Here is a 23115-nt window from a genome sequence, read left to right as displayed (position 1 = left end):
GCCGCTACGCTCTAAGTTCCATCCAGAGCACACATACATCATCCACTATATGGATGACCTCCTTTTAGCAGCAAGTTCTAACACACTTCTCAATGATTTAATCTCTGCAGTTACGACGAACCTTTCAAGTCTTGGATTAATAGTGCAACTTGACAAAGTCAACCCCCAGCCACCTTTCCAGTTCTTAGGCTTTCATTTTCATCAATATATTCGGCCCACCAGCCCGCAAATCCATGTTTCTGATCACATGATGCTGACTGAGCTCCAACGGCTTTGTGGACAAATCAATTGGCTTCGATCAGCACTCCCCATCACAACGGCGCAAATGCAACCCCTTTTCGAGCTCCTGCAGACTAAGTGCAGTCCATCCGCTGCAGTCGTTCGCCCCATCACCATCACCCCAGCTGCCAAAGAAGCCATCCAACAAGTAAATGCTGCACTCCAGCAATGCCGCCTAGAGCGATTCTCTCCCGATCTCCCAATCCTTGCCTTAGTTTTGCCAACACCAGTCACTCCAACGGGTCTCCTATGGCAAGACGGCCCTCTTCTTTTTCTGCACACGTCAAAAAGTAAACTCCCAAAAATCTGCCCTTTCACAAGGGCTTGGATCACATTAGCCACGGACTTAGTACTTCTCTCCATACAGACGTAGGGCGTCCCGCCACACACCATTGTTTGGCCCTTTGATGCAAAAGAAGTTACTTCCCTTATCATGAATAATGCTCAAATGCAGAGCCTAATAGAGTTCTTTCGTGGCTCCTTCGACAACCACTATCCTCATCATCCACTGCTGCAAGGTGTATCTCAATTAGCATTTTTCAACCCGTTCCGTCCGCTGCCCGCAAGAAAGCCAATCCCCTTTGCCATCACTGCTTTCACTGATGCCTCAAAAAGGGGCTTCGCTGCTGTCATATATGTGCCAGGAAAGCTTGAGCCACGACAGTTGATGTTTGCCAATCACCTTTCTGTTCAAGTGGGTGAACTCTTAGCTGTCGCTGCAGTCCTCAATCTTTACCCAGACCAGCCTCTCAACATCTTTACAGACAGCTTGTACACCTTACAGGTATGTCGCAGCCTCCCACTTGCTACCTTTCTACCCAGCGACTCATCTATAGACCAAGCACTCGCCTTTGTACAGCGACTGCTTGAAGAAAGGCAACAACCCTGGTTCATCGCTCATATCAGAAGTCACTCTGGCCTGCCAGGACCACTGACTCAAGGAAATGCCCTTGCTGATGCCTTAGTGTCCAGCCGCCATGTATACCCAGCTGCCATTCGAGAAGATTCCATTGACAAAACAAGACTAGGAGACTTCGTCAACCAAGCCAAACTTTTACATTCTCAATTCCACTTCTCTGCGCGATCTATCCAGAGGCTCTTTCCAGACCTCCCCATCGAAACATGCAAACATCTTGTGCGTTCCTGCCGAACATGCGCACCTCTGCTACCCCTTGGACCCTTGCAGCCCCACGGAGCTAATCCCCGCGGCCTGCGGCCTAACTCCCGCTGGCAGCTAGACGTCACCCATGTTAGTGCTTTTGGGCACCTTAAATATCTTCATGTTGCAGTTGATACCTTTTCGCACCTATGCTACGCCGTGCCCCTCACAGGAGAGAGTGCCAAACATTGCATCAAATTGCTTCGGCAAGCCATTCTATTCATGGGAATTCCCTGGGATCTCAAAACCGACAATGGACCAGCCTATCGCAGTGCCACCTTTGCCAGCTTTGTGCAGATGTACCACATCACACACCATTTCGGCATCCCCTACAACCCGCAAGGGCAAGGAATTATTGAGCGTACTCACCAGCAGCTCAAGCTACTCATTCAAAAAGAAAAAACTTCCTCTCCCCACAAGGCCCCTGCCGACGTCATTACTGCCTGCCTTATCCATCACAATCTCCTGACCTTCGATGACAAAGGACTCTCCCCAACGCATAAACATTGGGGACCCATGTGGCAACCTTCGCAAGTTCCCCTTGTTCATTGGAAAGACCCTGCCACAAACCTTTGGCAAGATCCAGCTCCCTTGCTAGCACAGGGGAGAGGTTTTGCTTGTGTCTTCCCAGACTCCGAGCCACAACCGCTCTGGGTTCCTGGGCTCTACATCCGGCCTGCCACCGACCCCAAAGTTCCACCGAATGATGAACACACTATGCCCTCCGTAAGAGACAACATCGACTGCAGAGGCCCAGATGTCGCCCCATTCGCTCAAATCCAGCACTAACCAGCCCCTCCCTGAAATGTTTATATTAGATAAGTGCTCTCTCCGAGTTTCTTTCTGCTGATTATCCCTCCCCTATGAGGGCTCTCTTCTCCTTTCTTTGTCTTTACAGATTCCCCAAAAGGACTCACCTCTGCACAGTCTACAAGAAGAGCCTTATTGCCGCCTCTACAGCCTGCTGCTGACAAGTGCCTAACCTCCACCGAAACGTGCCTTACAATTTATCAGAGAAAAACTCTCAGTGCAGATGCTCTTCCCACTCCCCTCGCACCCTCACCCACTTTTATACTTCTTTTTTATAGTCTTCATTTTTTTAACAATCTTTTCAGCTGTCTGTCTCACAGCCACAGCCCCGACAGATTGGAACCTTCATCAACGCCTTCTCCTCGCTGTCGCCTGGCTGCTTCTGATTGGCATCTTCACCTCCCTTGTTGTCCTCCTCCCATGACTACTATGCGCCCCCAAGTACATTCATCTGAGCCTGCTACTCCAACACCGTCGCCCATGGGGACCACACCAGCTCTCTCTCGTCGCGAACGATGTCGACAACGCTTCTTTGCCCGCCGCCTAAGCTGTCTTTCTCTTGAAGATGATGACCCCATCGAGCGCCAAGTTCTCCAGCTCCTCCGACAGGCCCGCTCTGTTCACACCCCCGCCTCCTGTTCCCCTACCCTTCCCTACCTCATCCATCTCCTCATTCTCATGTTGTCTCTAGCCTCCTCTGCCCAAAGCTCCTCATCCCATCAGCCATTCAACTGGACCTTGCAGACATTCCCGGAAAAACGCATTCTCGCTTATAATGTTACTAGTGTTGCTCCCTCCTTTCTCACACACGTCTGCCCTCTTGCTGGAATTTCCTTCCATCCCGAATGCCAAATAAGCAACTTCAGAAAAGCGAAAGTAGGCCACCACTCCCACTCCTCCTCATCCTGTTGAGGCGGGAATACAGCATGCCTGCTTTCTCGAAACAACCGTCTCCTTGGCCCTCAATTCAACCCTGTGTCTGGTTTTTACATCTGTCCTGCTAGTGCTCGAGGTTGTCATGACCCATCACACTTCTACTGCCCCTCTTGGGGATGTGTGACCATGGCCCATGGATGGTCCGGCGCCCCCAACAGAGACCCGTATCTCTCTCTCCAAGTAGCCAACAATTCCCGTTGGGACTTCATTTGGCTGACAGTAAAAAACCCAAACGACGATACATGGCTGGCCGCTCGCCCCTATGGACTCCGGTTGTATATGAGCAACTACGATCGTGGCGCTTTGTTTGAAATCCAAAAGCATGTTGTCTCCGCCCCACCCTCTGCTATTGGTCCCAACCACATCCTTAACCCTCCTCCCTCACCCACTGTTCACCTTCTTCCGTCCTCATCTACCCCCCCAAAATCTCTTCCACCTTGGCCGCCGTCGTCCCTTCTACAAGCCCCACTTCCCCCCCCCCCCGCTTCAGGTATACAACCACATCCTCTCATCCCCTCTAGTCCCTACTTCAAACTCCTAAACGCCTCCTATTCCTCTCTCAACGCCTCCCACCCCAACCTCACTCGCTCTTACTGGTTGTGTCTTTCCCCCAGCCTCCCCCACTATGATCCACTTGCTATCCCTTCACCACTCTTTACTTCCTCCACCGACGATTCCCCCTCTTCCTGCAATTGGAATCAATCTACTCATGTCCCACTCACTTTTACGCACATCTCTTCCAAAGGTTTATGCATTCACCCCCGTTCTTCCCACACTCCTAGCCTTACTGCCTGTACCAACTATACCTCCCCAAACATCTCTGCCAAATACTTAGTTCCCCTAAACACCACCCAATGGCTCTGCTCTTCCACCGGACTTACCCCATGCTTATCTGTTGCCACACTTAACAAGACCAAAGAAATGTGTGCTCTCATCCTCCTCACGCCTCGAGTCATCTATCACACTCCTCTACATTTCTTTGAAGCCTTTGACCACACTCAAGAAGCTATTTACCTCCACAAACGCGAACCTATTACTGCTGTACTCACTGTCACTTCCCTCCTAGCTACAGCTGGAGCTGCCACTGGTGTTGCAGCCCTAGCCACACAAGCCTCCGCCCTCCAAAACCTCAGACAAGCAGTAGACTCTGATATCATCTACCTCCGAGATGCAGTCAAATATCTTAAAGACTCCCTCAATTCCCTTTCAGAAGTTGTCCTGCAAAACCGCCGAGGCCTTGACCTCCTCCTCCTCAAAGAAGGTGGCCTATGTGCAGCTCTGGGAGAAGAATGCTGTGTCTATGCCAACTATGCCGGTTTAGTAGACTTCAGCTTAAAAGAACTTGAAAAAGGTCTCAACCAACGCCGACTTGAACGAGCCCAAACTGCTGGTTCCTGGGGCTTCCTGCAGCCCCTCCTCCCCTATCTCCTCCCGCTAATAACCCCAGTTCTGCTCATCATCCTAGGTCTCACCGTTGGTCCTTGGGCCATTCGACGAATCATCAGCCTTGCCAAAGATCACGCTGACAGTGTATTTTCCTCGTTTGTTCAAATCCATTACCACCGTCTTGCTACCTCTGATCTCGCTCCTCAATCTCGCCCTTGTCCTCGCCCCCCTTCCAACCGTACTTCCCGCCTGTGAAGCTGCTTGCTGTGAAACTCCCTGACCTTAGCCGCCGGCACGGGTTTGTTTCCCTCGGCATAAAGGGCTTGGGTGCACCATCCGGCCCCCTTTATTGCTATACGTCTGAGAGTCCTTCGCGGTTAAGCCAGCCACAGCGCTATCCACCCCAAAAAAGCGTGCGCAACATCATGTTAGATATTTCGTCTAGCACCGGCACGCACCGACCCTAAGGGCTATGCATACATTCTGGCCAAATGATATGTCATTTGCCCATCGCCAGTCGATCCTACCCCCTTTTTTCTCTCACCCTCCACAGCCCATCCCCCTACTCTCTCACGCCCTTTTTTTTTATAAAACAAAAGGAGCAATTGTTGCTGCCTCCCTTCACCCCTCCTCCTAGCCTTTGTTATCTCCCTTTTCCAGCCATTGCTATCCTTCCCGCCAGTCCCGTCCACTTAGCCAACTCATAATCTGCCCCCTTTCTTAATCACCGCCTACTTCATAGCTGCCTGCACAGTTCCGCCTATCCACTACCGCCCCGTAGTTTACCCGCCCCAATTCCTACCCCTCCCTTGACCCGACCTTATATAATCAAGTGTGTTTCTGCAATAAAGTAGACTAGCTCATTCTCACAGGCTGTCTCCGTGGTTTTTACCGCGGGTCCCCCACGCCTGGAGAACCTAGGCCTACGCGCTGGCCTAGGGGCTCACCGCCCAGCCGTGGAAGCCCGCCCGGTCCTCGTGGGTTGCTAACTTAGAATAGCAGCCCACAGCAGGGGTTGCTAACTTAGAATAGCAGCCCACAGCAGGGGTTGCTAACTTGGAATAGCAGCTCACAATCAAGAAGATAGCGGAGATCAGGAGGACATTGCTGTGTATAAGATCTACATTGAGGGGTGTTGGAGAAGCTGTAGATTTTCTATCCCAGGGAAGAGTTTGGAAAACAATTTCCTGGCTGTCTATCAAAGTGAGTATACTTTTTTTGATAAGCAATGGGTCGAAAGCTGTGGTGACTTTGAAACACAGTCACACAGGTTAGTGTTTCTTTCTTGAACTCTTCCCTCCAGCTACACTGATCACTGGTTGGAAAGCTCATAGCTGAGGTCTGACTGCTTTGTTTTTGGTCTATTCATATAAACGCATTTATGTATTTATTTATTAGTGAGTTGTTGCATCTTTTGAGTAAAGAGGCCAGCATCAAGTCAAGCAAAAGTCACTTCTAATATTTTAGATCAAGTGTCATAAGTGTCCTTCCAATTCTATTGATTGAATTTCTTTTACAGCACAGTTTCTAAACCCTGGCAATATTGATATTTTGGGCCAGACAGGACATTGTGGGGGGAATGAGGCTTTACATTGTAGGATATCTAGTAGTATCTCTGGCTTCTGCCTACTAGATCCAGTATCACACCCTCATCGTTAAAATTAAAAAAAAATTGGCTCCAGACATTGTCAAGTGTCCCTGGAGGACAAAACTCATCCTTGGCTGAAAACCATTCTTTACAAAATAAGTCAGCAGTTTTTGAATTTTGAAGTATGAAGAAAAACATTTACATTCTTTGTAATTAAAAAAAAATCTTTTACTTCCTATGAAATGTAGAATTAGCTAGGAACAGTTGGATTGAGGAAACAAAATATGAACTGGATCAAATCATTCTCATGCTTAAAGCCCTGCAGTGGCTACTCAAGTCACAGAATGTAAGATCCAATGTTTTTACCATGGTCTGTAAGAGTAAAATTTTTCACAATCTGGCCTCTGTTCTCACTTCACCCTCTACCATTTGCCCCTTGCTCTCTCCAGCCACTCAGCCACTAGCTTTCTGAAAGTCTGCTTCTTGAACCAACCAAGCTTTTTCTTGCCTTAGGGCTTTTGCACAAGCTTTTCTTTCTTTCTGGAATGTTCTTCACCTTGTTTGTGTACAGCTCTTTTTCCTCCTTGTCATTCAAATTTTTGCATAAATGTCATCTCTTAAAAAACTTTCTGACCATCTTATCTTGATAGCAAATTCCCATCCAAGCTTCCTACTCTCTATTCCATTACTAGAATATTGCCCACAACATCAACTATCTGAAATGACACTGTTTATTCACTTGTTTTTCATTCTACCTTTCCCTTCTCCATCACCTCTATTTCTTTTGAATATAAGCTCTATGAGGACAGGGGTCTTGACCATTTTACTCACTGCATTATTCCCAGAACCTAGAATGTGCCCAACACAGAACTGATAATTTATACATATTGGTTGACAGGGAACTATTTCAGTAAAGAAATATTTAGGTTTGCTTGTAAGGCTTATTATTACAGAAGTCTCATGCCTTTCTTCTCTTTGTTCTTTTAATGTTATCCTTGTCTAACTAAGGGCTCCTGGGGAAGAGGAAGAAAGAGATCACCCCTAACAAATAAAGTGTTGGAGACAGTTGTATTATATAATGTCAAGCCAGTTAATGAAATCTAAGAGAGAGGTTTAAAACACAAATCCTATTCTTTTGTTTAAAACACACACACAGGCTTCTAATTCCTTTGCAAAGTGTCTTCTGAGATTTCAGAATTTAATGGAAGATAATTTTTAGCTGGTCCCTATTTTTATTTTCAGAAATGAAAACATTTGAAAAGAAAAGATCTAGATCTCCAAGCTTGAAAGTATATTACTGATACCAAAAATACTTGCAAAGTGATGTAATAGATAAAACTCCACAGAACTGCATTTCATTTGACAGTCCTGAGACTTTTCCCAGTGACTTCACAAAAGCATTAAATAGAAATGACCTAGGGATAGGTATTGGATCAATACGCACCAGGAAGTTTGTGAAATCAATTTTTTGCTCCTCAGATACAGGAAAACTGATATAACAAAAGCTGTGTAGCTCCTATTAATTGCCCACAGTAACAGAAAAGTTATCAATTAATTATTAATGTGTTCAAAACCATGGGAAAACAACAGTAGCTCCAAGGTTAAGTGTGTAATGTAGAAACCTTCCCTGCTGAGTGAAGGTGCAACTAGAAGCCAAACAGATTTTATAAACTATATAGTTAAAAAATTTATAACTCTGTATTTGGGTTCATGTCCCTCCCCAACTCATGTCTTGCCTCAGACATTAGGGATCTCAAGTATGCCTCTTAAGGCTTTGGATAGAATCCCTGCTAACAACATTGGTAATTTAACATTTCCTAGCATTTACCATGTGCTAAATTTTTTGATAAGCAAATGACATTAAGTATGATGCCATAATATCAGAACGGGAGACTATTAGAATGTGCTCTGCTGCAAGCAACAGAAATCTAGAAAAAGGGGTCTTAAGCAAATGCAATTTTAATTTTTTCCATATATCATAAGTTCAGAGGTTTAGTGCCCAGGGATAGCGCATTTGCTCCATGCTGTGTAAGAAATCCTCTGCCATCTTACTGTATAGTGTGCTTCCTCATGTACAATATAGCTGCTTCTAGTCCAGGTACTGTGTCTACACCAGAAACAAAGGGGAAAGCAGAAGAGAAATGGATAAAAAAAATTTTGTTTTTGTTTTGTCTTTTTATTCTATTTTATTTTTTGTCTTTATTCATTTTTTAATATTACATTAAAAAATATGAGGTCCCCATATACCCCCCACCTCCTTTTTTTGTTTTTTAGTTTGTTTGTTTGTTTTTTGTGTTTTTTTTAATCTTTTGATTTTATTTTATTTTATTTTTTTGGAAATGGCTAAAATTGATTGCCTACTAATTCTGCTCCTGGAAGAGAATCTTTCTTGGAAGCCCCTCTCAAGAATTTCCTCATATATCTCAATGGCTAACGTCAAGCCCAGGAAAATTGAAGATTAACTTGGCACATGGATGCCAAAAACTAATTGGGGTTTGTGTATAAGGACAAAAAGGAGAATCGATATTGGGTAGTCAATTTGCTGCCACTGAGATTAACCAAGATAAAGTAACTCGTCAAAGTCACATGGCAAATAAAAGGCCAACCTGGGTTTTGAATCAGGTCTGTCCAACTCCAAAGCACATGTTGCATGTCTCTTTTTTTTTTTATTTATTTGTTTTTTTAATGTTACATTAAAAAAATATAAGGTCCCCATATAACCCCACCCCCCTCACACCACTACTCCCCCCATAACAACAACCTACTCCATCATCATGAGACATTCATTGCATTTGATGAATACATCTCTGAGCACCATTGCACCTCATGGTCAATGGTCCACACCATAGCCCACACTCTCCCACAGTCCACCCAGTGGGCCATGGGAGGACAATGTCCAGCAACTGTCCCTGCTGTACCACCCAGGACAACTCAAAGTCCTGAAAATGCCCCCACATCACATCTCCTCTTCCCTCTCCCTACCCTCAGCAGCTACCATGGCCACCCTCTCCACATCAATGCTACAGTTTCCTCCATTACTAATCACAATAGTTCCAGAATAGAATATCAGCAAGTGTCCTATAATCCGTACTGTATTCCTCCATCCTGTGGGCCCTGGGTGGTTATGTCCACTCCACCTCTGTTTCGAGAGGGTGCTTCAATTCACCTTCGATGATGGATGCAATTCTCCTGCTTGCAATTGTAGGCACTTTTGGCTCTCTGGTGTGGTGGTTGACCTTCTTCACACCCAAAGCATGAGAAGCAAATGAACAAATAGATAAATGGGACTTCCTCAATATTAAAGCCTTCTGCTCCTCAAAGGAGTTTGTCAAGAAAGTGTAAAGAGAGTCTAAACAATGCGAGAAAATATTTGGTAACTATATATCTGATAGGAGACTTTTATCTTTTATCTCAAAAATAAAAAGACAAAAAAAAACATTTAAAAAATGGGAAAAAGATTTGAACAGATGCTTCTCTGAAGAAGAAATACAAATGGCTAAAAAGCACATGAAAACATGCTCCAAATCACTAGCTATTAGGGAAATGCAAATCAAAACTACACTTTGATACCATCTTACTCCCATAAGATTGGCAGCTATGAAAAAAACCAGAAAACTGCAAGTGCTGGAAAGATTGTGTAGGAAGAGGAACTAATCCACTTCTGGTGGGAATGCAGAAGGATCCAGCCATTCTGGAGGACAGTTTGGTGTATTCTCAAAAAATTAGCTATAGATTTGTCATATAATCCAGCAATTCCATTGCTGGGTATATACCCAGTAGAACTAAAACAAGGACACAAACTGATATATGCACACCAATGTTCATAGCAGCACTATTTACTATTGCCAAAAGTTGGAATCAACCCAAAAGCCCATCAAGAGATGAATGGATAAAGAAAATGTGTTATATACATACAATGGAATACTACTCAGCTGTAAGAACGAATACAGTACAAACACATGTGATAACATGGATGAATCTTGAGGGCCTTATGCCCAACCTCTTCCCAGTGAGTGGAAATGACCACTGTGTACATCACTGATGAAGCTGAATTTGCCCTTGAATTTGGGGTTGCAGCAGAGTTGAGATGCACTTCCACACCTGTACCATAAAACAAGGACAGTACAGATTAATGAGACACAAAAGTGGAAAATGATTTATATTTGTTCTCACCTGTTGAAATTCTCAAAATGGAGGATGCAACCTTGGAGTAAGAAAAACTATGTCTTTTGGATGATAGGCTTAAAGGCACTTTGGGGAGTAGAGGAAGGCTGTGGGCTGACACCTACCTGATAATCTGGAGGTAAGTATTTGTACAGGATAAACACTATTGCTGTATTCAGTTTACTATATCATTATATGTACTCTTCTTTTCTCATGTTTATAACTCAGCATGGTCATCATGATACCCTGGATCTGTGGCCTCCTGCTGCTAGTATACTGGTTATTGAGTATTTTACATGAGTCAAATATCCATTCTCCTAGATCTCACATCCTTCTTCTGTTAATATTTACTATGAACACTACTATTATTCATTTTCTTCTCTTACTCCTTTTGGTTTCTCTAATATTTTTCCTTCAAGTAAACTTAGAAAACAATAAGGAAATAGAATCAGAAGAAAAAAGTGACAAAGAGAAGACATAACACACACGCAAAAAAATGAATTAAACTCCAATCTAGACAAAGAAGCTAAGCAACAGATTAAACCTGTCAAGATTGATGACCAGACAGCAACAAAAAATTACAAACCAAACCAATAATCAGGAAAACATACCCAATCCAATGAACAAACTAGAAACTAAGAAGAGGAGCAGAACTTCAAACAAGTAATTAAAGCTTTCAAAACACATATTAGGGACCAAGTTGATGAAATGAAAGGAAATCAAGAATATGAAGAAAACACTTGGAGAGAATACAGAAGAAATTGTAATCATACTCAAAAAGATAACAGATATGAACAACACCATTCAAGAAATCAAAAATACACTCTCAGAAAATAAGAGCAGACTCGAAGAGACAGAGAAAAGAATTAGTGATGTGGAAGACAGTACATCTGAAATCAAACAGATAGTAGAAATGATCAATAAAAAGATAGAAAAAATCGAGCTAGGAATTAGGAACTTGAATGTCAATACAAAATGCACAAAAATATGCATTATAGGCATTCCAGAAGGTAAAGAGAAGGGAAAGGGAGCAGAAGGGGTGTTGGAGGAAATAATAGCTGAAAACTTCCCAAATTTACTGAGGGAGATGGATGTACATGTCCAGGAAGCACAACACACCCCAAACAGCAGAAATCCAAATGGCCTACACCAAGACATATACTTGTCAAATTATCCAATGGTCAATAGAAAGAGAAAATACTAAAAGCAGCAAGAGAAAAGAGAAGGATCACATACAAGATAGATTCCATTAGAATAAGTGCTGATTTCTCATCTGAAACCATGGAGGCAAGAAAGCAGTGGTATAACATAGTCAAGGTTCTAAAATAAAAAATTTCCAAACAAGAATACTCTATCAAGCAATATTAGCATTCAAAAATGTTGGAGAGTTAAAAATATTCACATATACACAGAATCTAAGAGAGTATGCCAAGAAGAATCCTGCCCTTCAAGAAATACTAAAGGGAGATCAGCAGGAAAAGAAAAAAAAAGAGAGAGACAGGGTTGGAGAAGGCTGTAAGAAAACCAAAAATCAAAACCAGGGGAAAAAATCAAATGAAATAAGACAAAAACAAATCCAAAGAAAATATGGTTAATATAAGTGAATCCTTGAAAGTAATAACATTGAATATCAATGGATTAAACTCACCTGTCAAGAGACTCAGACTGGAAGATTGGATAAGGAAATAACCCTTCTATATGCTGTCTCCAAGAAACACATCTTAAACCCAGGGATTCAAGGAGGTTGAAAGTGAATGGCTGGAAAACAGTCTTACAGGCAAACAAAACCAAAAAAGGGCAGGAGTAGCTATATTAATATCAGAAAAAAATAGACTTTAAATGCAAACAATTGTGAGAGACAGCGATGGACACTAGATATTAGTGAAAGGGATAATCTTTCAAGAAAGAAGAACAATCAAAACATTAATGGTCCTAACAAGCGTGACTCCAAAAATGTGAGGCAAACATTGGAAAAACTAAGTGAAGGAATAGACACCTGTACAATTATAATGGGGTAATTTAATACATCACTATCAACTTTTGACAGAATATCTCAAAAGAGAATCAATAAAGAAACAAACACTTTGAACAGTATGTTAGAGGAGCTGGACCTAATAGACAAATAAAGAACATTGCAACCAAATACAGCAGGATATACATTCTTTCAAGTGCACATGGATCATTCTCTGAGATAGACCACATGCTAGGTCACAGAAAAAAAAAATGAATTCAGAAAGTTAGAAATCATACAAAATAATTTCTCTGACCACTGTGAGTGAAGCTGGATATCTGTAAGTGCCAGAGACCCAGATTTGGCACCAATATTTAGAAGTTAAACTAGATACTCTTAGAAAAACATTGGGTCAAGGAGGAAATCTCAAAAGAAATTAATAATTACCTTGAAACTAATGAAAATGATAACACAACATACCAAAACTTATGGGATGCAGCAAAAGCAGTACTGACAGGGAAATTTATAGCCATAAATTCATACATCCAAAATGAAAAAAAAAGCTAAAATTGAAATATTAATCACACACTAGTAAGAATTAGTAAAAAAAAAAAATTAAATCCAAAGGAAGAAGAAAAAAAGAAATAACAAAGATTAGAGCATAACTAAATGAAATAGAAAATAAGAAAGAACTTGAAAATTTAAACAAAACCAAGAGCTGGTTCTTTGAGAAGATCAATAATATTGACAAACCCTTAGCTAGACTAACAAAGAAAAAAGAGGAAAGATGAAAATATGTAAAATGAGAAATGAGAAAGGAGATATCACCACTGACCCCAGAAATAAAGACTATCATAAGAGGATAATTTGAAAAACTATATTCCAACAGGAAGGACAATTTAGAGGAAATGGACAAATTCCTGGAAACACATAAACACTCTACATTGACAAAAGAAGAAATTGATGATCTCAACAAACCAATCATAACTAAAGAGATAGAATAAGTCATTAAAAACCTTCCAATTAAGAAGAGTACTAGGACAGATGGTTTCACAGGTGAATTCTACAAAACATTCTGAAAAGAACTAACACAAATATTGTTTAAACTTTTCCAAAAATCTAAACTGAAGGAATAGTGCTTAACTCATTCTATGATGCCAACATTACTCTAGCACTAAAGCCAAAAAAAAAAGGAAGGAAAATTACAAACCAATCTCTCTAATGAACCTAGATGCAAAAATCCTCACCAAACTACTTGCTAATCATATTCAACAACACAGTAAATGAGTAATACACCATGACCCAGTGAGATTCATTGCTGATATGCAAAGATGGTTCAACATAAGAAAATCAATTTATATAATACACCACATAAACACATTGAAGGAAAAAATCACATTATCATATCCACGGATGCAGAAAAAGCATTTGACAAAATACAGCACACTTTCTTGATAAAAACACTTTAAAATATCAGATTAGAATGAAAATTTCTTAACATGGTAAAGAGTATATATGAAAAACCCACAGGTAACATAATTTACAATGGTGAAATCTTAAAATAGTTCCCTCTAAGATCAGGAACAAAAATAAAAGGATGTCCAATATCACCACTTTTATTTAACATAATCTTAAAAATACTTGTTTGAGCACTGAGGCAAGAACCAAACATATAAGACATCCAAATTGGAAATTAAGAAATCAAATTTCACTATTTGTGGACGATATTATTCTACACAAAGAAAACCCTGAGAAGTCTACAATAAAGCTTCTAGAATTTATAAATGAGTTCAGTAAAGTCATAGGTAACAAGAACAAGGAGCAAAAATCAGTACCATTTCTGTAAACAAATAATGAGCAATCTGAGGAGGAAATCAAGAAACAAACACCATTTACAATAGTAAATTAAAAAATTAAATACCTAGGAATAAATTTAACTAAAGAAATAAAAGACTTATACACAGAATCCTACACAACATTGTTAAGGAAATCAAAGAAGACCTAAATAAATGGAAGAATATTCCCTGTTTATGGATAGGAAGACTAAATATTACTAAGATGTCTATCTTACCAAAACTAATGAACAAATCCAATGCAATCTCATTAAACATCAACACAGCATTCTTTAATGAACTAGAGAAACTAACTATGAAATTTATTTGGAAAGGAAATTGCCAGTGAATTTCCAAAGACATATTGAAAAGAAAAATGAATTTGGAGGGAGCACACTACTTGACGTCAAAACATACTACAAAGTTATAGTAGTGTAAACAGTATTGTATTGGCACAAGGATAGACACACTGACCAAAGAAAGGGTGTTGAGAGTTCCTATATAGTTACTCATATATGCAGCCATATTGTATTTGACAAGGTCACCAAACCCTCTCAACTGGGAGAGAATGGCCTCTTCAATAAATGATGCCTGAAGAACTGGATATCCATTAAGAATGAAAGAGGTTTAACAACTCACACCGTATACAAAAATCAACTCACGATGGATTGAAGACTTAAATATAAGAGCCAAGACCATAAAGACCTTGGAAAGCAATGTAGGGAAGCATCTACAAGACTTGGTAATAAGAACCGGCTTCATGAAATTCACACAAAAAGCACGAGCTGTAAAACAACAAATAGAAAAAGTGGAACTTCCTCAAAATTAAAGCCTTCTGTACCTCAAAGGGGTTTATCAAAAAAGTGAAAAGAGAGCCTACAGAATGGGAGAAAATATTTGGTAGCCATATGTCTGATAGGAGATTTATATCCTGTATATATAAAGAACTATATCTTGAAAATAAAGAGACAAACAGCCCATTTATAAAATGGGAAAAAGAATCGAACAGACACATCTCCAAAGAGGATATACATATGGCTAAACAACACATGAAAAAAAGTCTCAAAATCACTAACTATTAAGGAAATATAAATCAAAACATCAATGAGATACCATCTTACTCCCAATAGACTGGCAGTTATCAAAAAAATTAAAAGACTATAAGTGGCTGGGAATGATGTGGAGGAATGAGAACACTCATCCATTGCTGGTCAGAATACAGAAGGATCCAGTCATTCTGGAGGAGAGTTTGGCAGTTTCTCAAAAAAAAAAAAACTAGCTAGATTTGCCACATGACCCAACAATTCCACTACAGTGTATATACCCAGTAGAATTGAAAAGAAGGACACAACCGATATTTGCACCCCATGTTCATAGCAACACTATTCCCTATTGCCAAAAGTTGGAATCAAAGCAAATGCCCATCCACAGATGAGTAGATAAATAAAATGTTGTATATGCATACAATGGAATACTACTTAGGTTTAAGAACAAATACAGTACATACACATGTGTTAACATGGATGACTCTTGAGAACCTTGAATTGAGTAAAGCAACCCAGGCATTGAAAGATAAATATTGCAAGAATTCTCTGATATCAAATAAATAAACCAACTGTCTCAGAGAGCTAGAGACCAGATGATAGGCTTAAAGGAAGTTGGGAGGTATAGGAGTGTTGCAAGCTGACACCTACATGGGTGAAATCTATGATAAGCTGTAAGCAAGTTTTTGCACAGGGAAGGGATGGGGTGGGGTCATGGGGATACCTTTGGGTGTGGCTTTGTGAGCTTGAGGGGGCCTGAGGATGGGACAATGGCCAGGTGGCCCGGAAATTGGCATAGGTTTGGGGGGAACATTTGAGAATGGGAGATTGTCAGGTATGTGGTTGAAATTATAATGTCACAACCAAACCAATGTACACAGAGAAAAGGTGGCATTGGAGTGGGAAAAGTAGACATGGTGGCTAATGGGTATGGGGAATGGCAGGAAGAGACAAGATGTGGAGGCGTCTTTGGGACTTGGAGCTGCCCTGGATGGTGCTTCAGGGGCAATCACCGGACATTGTAAATCCTCACAGGGCCCACTGGATGGAATGGGGGAGAGAATGGGCCATGATGTGGACCATTGACAATGAGGTGCAGAGGTGCCCAGAGCTGTACTTACCAAATGCAATGGATGTGTCATGATGATGGGAATGAGTGTTGCTGGGGGGGGGGGGGGGAGGGGTGGGGTAGGGGTGGTGGGGTTGAATGGGTCCTCATATATATATTTTTTAATGTAATATTTTTACAAAATCAATTAAAGAAAGAAATTATAATGTGGAGAATACCCTTTGGAAAATATAATATGGAAGTTTATCTGCTTAGGATGCTTAATGGGGAATATCTGACATAGGGTAAGCTTCTAGGGAGTGTGTGAATGCTCATTTTGTCATAGTGGGTTATATCATTGTGTGAAGATCCATACAATGACAGTGTATGGGTCTTCACATCCTGGGAAGGACTGATGTTCTCAAACAGAGAGAATTGTGTCTCTCAAGAAATCTCGTGGCTTCCAATGGGTTAGGGCATTCAAGTATGTCAAATGTTCAACACTGTTGCAAGTATCTCTGAATACGTTCCTTCAAGTAATGAAGATTGATTGTCTCTGTGGGCCCTGAGGGGAAGGGGAGAGAGGTGTTGAATAGATGGAATCGGTGTAACTGTGGGGCAATGGAAGTGTTTCATGAGATCATACAGTGATGGATATAAGACATGTTAGATTTTACCAAAAATATATAAACATCTATAGGCTAAAATATAAACCATAATGCAAAACATAATGATAACTATAAATTTAGAGATCTCTATAGTATAAAATATAAACCATAATGAAAACTCAAATAGAACCATGTTTGAAAGCTATGTTTCAATATCTGTACATCAGCTGAAGCATTTAGAATATGAACATAAAAAAGATCATTGTTTGTGAATGGATAAAAGGTTTGGTGTTGGATATGTGGGAGTATCATATATTGTAAATGTGAATTACTGTGATCTAAAACTTATGTGAAGGTAAACTTAATAATTAGAAAAAAAAAAGAAAGGATGTAGACACTGAGGAAGAAATGGGAGAAATTGCCTTGCCACTGTCCATACATGGCAAGACATATAGCAGTGATGAAAGAGAAAACATCAAAAACAAATCTTTCTCATTTTTTTCTTTTTTTTGATACCCCAATTTATTTGTCCTTTATTTAATTTTTCTAATTACTATGTATTCTATATCTTACCTTTAAACCCATCACTATATTCCATTTTACTATTAATGGAAACTGGCAAAATATTAGGCTTCTTTTTTTAAAGAAGTTTTGGACTACAGAGCGGTTCAACTATGGTAAGGGTGGAAAACTGGTGTTGGGTGTTGTTGTTGGGGGGCACATGATTGGGACGGAGTTTTCTAGGGCATGTATACAAGGTAAATAACAACGTTTGGATCTTTTATAGTGGTTTAAATTGAAAATGACAACTGAGGGAGTGCAGAATTCCTAGCCAGGGGAGTTCTATCACATTCCCCTAATGAACAGCAACAATTCCCCATATTCAGTGGTAATGACCAATAAAGACAGAGAGCCCAACAATGAGCCCTTGATACTGATGACTATGATTATGAGCCTGTATGACTGGAATGTGAACTGGACCTGGAGATGCAGGCTGCCTAAGAATTACCTTCTGAGAGCTTCTATGTGGCTCTAATGTGACCACTCTCTAAGTCAAACTCAACAAGTCACTGCATTACCTTCCCCAGTGTGGGACATGGCACACAAGAGTGAGCTCCCCTGGCACCAAGGGATTAATATCAAGTACCAGCTGTAACTAGAAAAAAACCTTGAATAGAAGGGTCAACTCAGACCAGCAAAATATCTCAGCCTACATGTAATATCAGGTGTTAAAAAACTGCTTTTTAACTTTGGATAAAAGGGGGAAATGGAATGGGCAAATGAGTTTATATGGCTATGAGAGTCCAAAAAAATTGGGAGGTCATCAGTGATGTAACACTTACTCACGCCTCAGCAGGGTACCAGAGACTGCCAAAGGAGATAAAAATGCAGGTGCTAGTTCTCCTGAGGGCAACAGAGAACCACAGGTTCTATGGTCATGGCAGATGACTCTGGAGTTCAGTGCAATGTCAGTTGACCCTACTTTGGAGTTTGTGTTCCTGAGTGTTCCTGAGTGTGATGGAGTTGGACTACACATGCCTCTTCTGTTACTTCTACCAGACCTGTGGTTAGCATTGGGGTTCATGTATATGCAGGAGACCTGAATCTCTGGACTGTCCATGTGACAGCCAGGCCCTGAACCTCAGTAGACTTGCAACTCCTACCCTCTGGTTTATTGGACTTTCCCTGGCCAGCTAACAGGGAGGTGAAGAAGATAAAACATCACAACAGGGAGCCAAGAAAGCCTGCAACTAAAGCAGGAGAATTATATTCATCATTCATGTGGAATCTAAACCTCCTCTTGACGTAGAGGGTGACTGGACATAACCATCCCAGGGTTCACAAGATGGAGGAATATAGTATGGGCTACAGCAGACTTATTGGCGTTCTACTGTGAAACTGTTGTGATCAGTAGTGGAAGAAATTGTAATATTGATGTTGAGAGAGTGGCCACGGTAGATGCTGATGGTAGGGAGGTGGAGGAAGAAATGTGATGTGGGGGCATTTTCAGGATTTGGAGTTATCTTGAGTGGTGACAGATGATGGACATTGTCTGTCCTGCCATGGCCCAAGGGTGGACTGGGGGAGAATGTAGAGTACAATGTGGACCACTGTCCATGTGGTGCTGCAGTGCTCCAAGATGTATTCACCAGGTGCAGTGACTGTGCCACAATGATGGAGGGGGTTATTGATGTGGGAAGAGTGGTGTGAGGGTGGCGGAAGGTTTATGGTGACCTCATATTCTTTTAATGTAATATTTAAAAGGAAATAATGAAAAATAAATAAATAAAACTAGTCTAGGCATAAGAAGAGTCCACATAATTAAACATAGAGGCCCAGTAGGTACAGGAGACACCAGATTTTTAAAGATTAATGGATCTTTGTACAATCTATGGCCTTATAAAAAGTTTTGGGTACTCCATTTCCCATGAAATTAAGATTCCCCAAAATGAGGCTGAATAGGCCATTATCAAGGACAAAGGACTTCACATTCCTCAGATTGTATGGTCTGAGGCATAGGAAACTATAGATTATTATAACTTTTTTTTTTGGACTACACATCCTCTTGCCTTGTAAATTGTATTCCTAAAGCCTGCATTAGGCCAACTAACACCAATTCAGTTGAAGCAGGGCAGCATCACTGGGTGCTGAATTTAAATGGCTTTAGGCTGGATACAGCTTCTTAGTCTATTATTAAAAAGATCCATTCTCCTTAGGCTGCTTCTGGAACCCATCCTATGACCTTTCAGAGTGGGAGAAAAGCAACCATTCTCTTGCACCACTTCAGCTCCCTAGTTCACTGCATCTCATATTGTCTCTTCTCTGTGTCTCTCTTTCAGTGCATCATCTTGCTGCATCAGCTCTCCTTGTGGGTGGCACCAGAAGTACAAACAGGGAATGAACACAAAGAGCAGACAATGGGGGTGGAGGAAGGGTGAGAAATAAGGGAAAAAAAGACCTTGAATAGAAGATAGAAATGGTAAAGACAAATGAGTTTATAAGGATGGGAGACTTCAAAATGTGTTGGGAGCTCATCAGAGGGGTTGTGCTTAAACATGTCTCAGCAGGATCCCAGATACAGTAAAGTAGTTACAACCCCAGGTCCCGGTTCTCCTAAAGGCTATGGAGACACACAGATTCTATGGTTATGGCAGAAGGCTTTGGAGTTCAGTGCCTTGTAAGTGGGCTCTACTTTGCAATTTGTGCTTCTTAATGCAATGGAGTTGGACTCAGATGTGACTTTTCTACACATTCCTCTTCTGTCTCTTTTATTCAAACTGTGGTTGGTGCTCGGGTTGGTGTGTGTTCAAGAGGCTTGACTTTCTGGACTGTCCTTGTTCCACCTGGGCCCTGAGCCTCAGCAGAGTTGCAAACCTTACTCTCCAGTTCATTGGACTTACCAGGTTCAGCTAATTGAGAAGTGAAGATGATCAACAAACACATCAGGGAACCAAGAGTGCCTAGAAATTCAAGCAGGAGAACTGCATTTATCATTCATTTGGGATCTAAGTCCCCTCTTGATATAGAAGTGGAGTGGATATCACCATCCCATGGCCCACAGGAAGCAAGAAGAAAATATGGATTAGAGTGGACTTACTGGTATTCTACTATAGAACATTTTTGAATAGCAATGGAAGAAATTGTATCATTGATGTGGAGGAAGTGGCCTCAGTAGTTGCTGAGAGCAGGCAGAGGGAAGAAGAGATGTGACATGGGGGCTTTTTCAGGATTTGGAATTGTCCTAAATGATATTGCAGGGACAGATGCTGGAAATTATATATCCTGCCATAACTCACTGAATGTACTGGAAGAGAGTATAAACTACAATGTAAGCTATAATCCATATTGTACAGCAGTGCTCCAAAATGTATTCAACAAATCCAATGAATGTGTCACAATGATGAAAGAGATTGTTGATGTGGGAAGAGAGGGATGGTGTGGGGTATGGGGTTTATGGGAACCTCTTATATATTTTAATGTAATACTGGTTGTGATATTTGTATCTTTTAAAAAAAGACAATAAAATTTTAAAACACCCAAGACAAATTAAATTAAATTAAATGTTAAAAAAAATCAATTATCACATTTTATCTCTTCCTTTAAAATGCCATTCCTCCTTTCTATAAAAGTTTCAGTTTTATATGGTAGATGGAAACTCCGAACAAAATTCAGATCCATACCCTAAGACTAAATGAGGTAACCAGTAAATAGAATGCCTTGGTCAATGTCAGATTGGGTTGTTACCCCTTCTTGGGCCCTTATATTTTTCAGGCAGCAAAGAGTAGCTCCCTGGTTGACCTTTCTTTCTGGGAAGGCCAACAAGAGTCCCTTTAAATGTTTGCAACAGAGAAAGCATAATTTGCCCCTTTTGAGAGTGGGAAGGAGTGGATGTAATCAGCTTGCCACCATGGTACTGGAGTTTTGTGCTCAGCTAATACATCCCATTCAATAAGATAATTGTCGTGGTGGTCAGGCCCAGTATGATGAGCACCCTTGGGTAATTTCCATGAATTACTATTGAGTGACAGACACCTGGAACTGCTGGGCTGTGCACCACAGGGTCTGGTAGAAATGGTGTCTGCTTTCCCTGTAGAGCCATTCTGCCAATTCTAAGGTCCCAGTGTAATGGCTCCAGACCTTTGTGAGGGCATCTGCCTCAACATTCCCAAGATAGGCTAAATTGTAATATGGCCCCTTTCTACAACCATAGACTAAAATCCAAAGGGTATTTGCTTAGAATGTTGCCATTGCCACAAATCACACCCAAAACCAATATTCGTGTAAGCCACATCCAATTCACAGTAAATTGGGGTCCACCCACCTTATAGGTTGAACCTGTGCTCTTGACCTATTCTCTCCTTCAAAAGCAGCTTGCTGGAGGTCCTCCTCTTCCCATGTGTGACCTATTCTTATTAGCACATAGGGAAATTTTAATATCTGAGCTAAATGAGGGTTGATTGTTCTCCAGGACCCCAACAACTCCAAATAGGCCATTAATTTTTTAGAGTTTTGTAAGTGATGGGAATCAGTTTCGTTTTCACATAAAGGTAATATAAAGCCGGGAGGAATAAAATATTAATTAATGTAACCTGGCAGCCTACTGCCTCAGTCTCCCACTCCCAGGATAAGCAGGAACAAATGAAACCATCTTAAGCCAGTCCTATAGGCAGTAAAAAGGATGGACAAGAAAGAGCTAAGTCAATACCAACTCAGTGGTAAATTCCATTCCTTATTAACAAAAGGAACAAGTAAAAGCCAAGATGGTTGGAATGTGATGTGGGAAGCTGTTAATCAAAAACTAGTGGACTTGCACAGGAAAGTTAGTCATCTCAGATAGGCTGTAACCTCTGAAGTATCCAATCAATAAAGAAAGAGAGGAAGGACTTACATGCTAAGATTAGGGGAATAATTGTGTCATTTTCCTTTATTCAAGGCACCAGCCACCATTTCTGGTTGTGCGCCCCTTCTTGCAAAATTGAGAATAAATTATTTTCTTCACAATCGGGTGAGCCTTGTTTTCTTCCAGAAGTTTTCTTTCTTACACTTTGCAGTATGAGAGAACGCTCTACTTTATCAACTACCCCAGGGGATATAGTTCTTGTCTTATCCAATAAAACAACACTTAAGAATTTGACTGAGCAGTCAGAACCTTGAAGCTTGTCCTGATTGATTGCCCATTTCTGACTTTTAAGAAGGGAAATTATTGTCTCTGATGCTTTTTTATTTCTGAAAAATAATCACTGATTAAATTAATATTATCAATATAATGGAATAGGTTTACAGCCACAGGCTTCTTGCATGCAGCCAGATCTTTTGCCAGAAAGATTTCCAGATGGTTTGGCTATGCAAATAGGCTCAGGGAAGAACTGTAAAAGTCCAGTGTCAGCCTTTGCACAGGAAGGCAAAGACAGGATGGTTTGACTTGCCTAAGGAGATACTAAAGAAACCATTAACAAGACCTACAACAAAGTGATAGTGAAGCAACTGTGTACTAATTTCTTGCAATAAACTGACAATGTTTGGGCCTGCTGAATAGAGTTGTGGTGTTACTTTACTTAATTCTTTACTTAATACTTAACTTAATTCATTAATCTACTGTCATGCACCACCCTGAAGCAGCCGCCAAGGCCAGTTTATCATGTAGCCATAGGGCTGCTTTTTTAGTGGAGGTGGTGTAGATCAGATGCATACTAGCTAAAGCAGCCACCTCTTGATTCCCAGGCAGAAAGGTTGTTTAGGTGACATACAATATTTTAAAAATAATTAAAACCATAATTAATAAAATTATACTGTTATTTAATATGAAAAAA

At 40.9% G+C, this 23115-nt stretch overlaps 1 pseudogene; it reads left to right on the top strand.

Annotated features, from left to right (window-relative positions):
- The first annotated feature begins 19860 nt into the window (after positions 1 to 19860).
- The window catches only part of LOC101410806 (vomeronasal type-2 receptor 116-like), a 59533-nt pseudogene continuing 56278 nt past the window's right edge, over positions 19861 to 23115 (top strand).

Source organism: Dasypus novemcinctus, chromosome 30, assembly GCF_030445035.2.
Source record: "Dasypus novemcinctus isolate mDasNov1 chromosome 30, mDasNov1.1.hap2, whole genome shotgun sequence".
Classification (NCBI taxonomy): Eukaryota; Metazoa; Chordata; class Mammalia; order Cingulata; family Dasypodidae; genus Dasypus; species Dasypus novemcinctus.
The sequence above is the reverse complement of the archived record's forward strand: the minus strand, read 5'-3'. Positions and strand labels throughout refer to the sequence as shown.